Genomic DNA, 1,084 nt, shown 5'->3' on the forward strand with positions numbered 1-1,084 from the left:
AAAAATATTTATATTTATCAAACCTATATTGCTAGGTTTAATTAAGAGCATTTTTTCTATTCTCTAGAAAATGTCTTATGCCTCTCGAAGGCATAAAACAGTTTACATGGTCAATGGATGTTTTTCCTATTGACCAGTAAAACGTTTGGTATATCGAATAAATTTTTATCTTTTAAATAAGTATAAATCTTAAAAATATTTTTCAAAAAGTATTTTAGGTTCAAACAGACCCTTGATATATGTTGCTTTAATGGATTTTGGTGAATAGGTGTCATAAGGTGTTTTAATTGAGTTTTAATGGGGAAATTCAAATTGGGTTTGATTATTTTAGTTTTGGTGAAATTCTAATCCACTCTATTATTGCTACCTGTTTGTGTAATTTTTTTTTTAATTTTTAGTGCATGTTTGGTATTTATTTATTTATTATGTCCACTTAATTTATTATTCCAGAAATTTGGGCGATATATTTTTAGAATGCATGAGATAGAAAAATAATATGCATATCTTTGAGTTTAACGGTAGAACATACTCTCCCTAGATATTAGCTTATGTTATATACTCTTGGGATGAAGTTATAAAGTACAAATTGATAACTAAAGCCTTATAAAGTGATATTTTTCAATTTTTCAATGCAACAAGTTTATTTTGTGACATGGATAGAGATATAATGACTAGTTAGCTCATAACGTTAAGTCACATATGTAGGTATGATTTTTTGAGTCATGATGCCCTATGCAGATTTCTCAAACTGTTGGAGAAATAAAGAGTTTGATAACAATAGATTGTATCTCAAGAAAAAAGTTTATGATTTTTAAGGTAGATACACCTTCAAATTTTTAGGCTTTCAAATCAAATTTTTTAAGTTTTTTTCCTATTAAGGTTTTTGAAAGAACAATGAGCAAATTTTTTTTATTAAAAAAATATGCTTGAATTAAGAAAATTATATAAGAGGTATTTATATTTTAAAATATTTATGTAATATTAGATTTAATTTTTTAACAGTCGACTAATGGTGTTAATTGTCAATGAACTAAAAATATCATTTTGAAATAAGAGAGACCAACGTGTCTTTTTTAAATATTTT

Source organism: Theobroma umbraticum, unplaced genomic scaffold (genome assembly GCF_002168275.2).
Source record: "Theobroma umbraticum cultivar Fairchild unplaced genomic scaffold, ASM216827v3 scaffold_12.1, whole genome shotgun sequence".
Classification (NCBI taxonomy): Eukaryota; Viridiplantae; Streptophyta; class Magnoliopsida; order Malvales; family Malvaceae; genus Theobroma; species Theobroma umbraticum.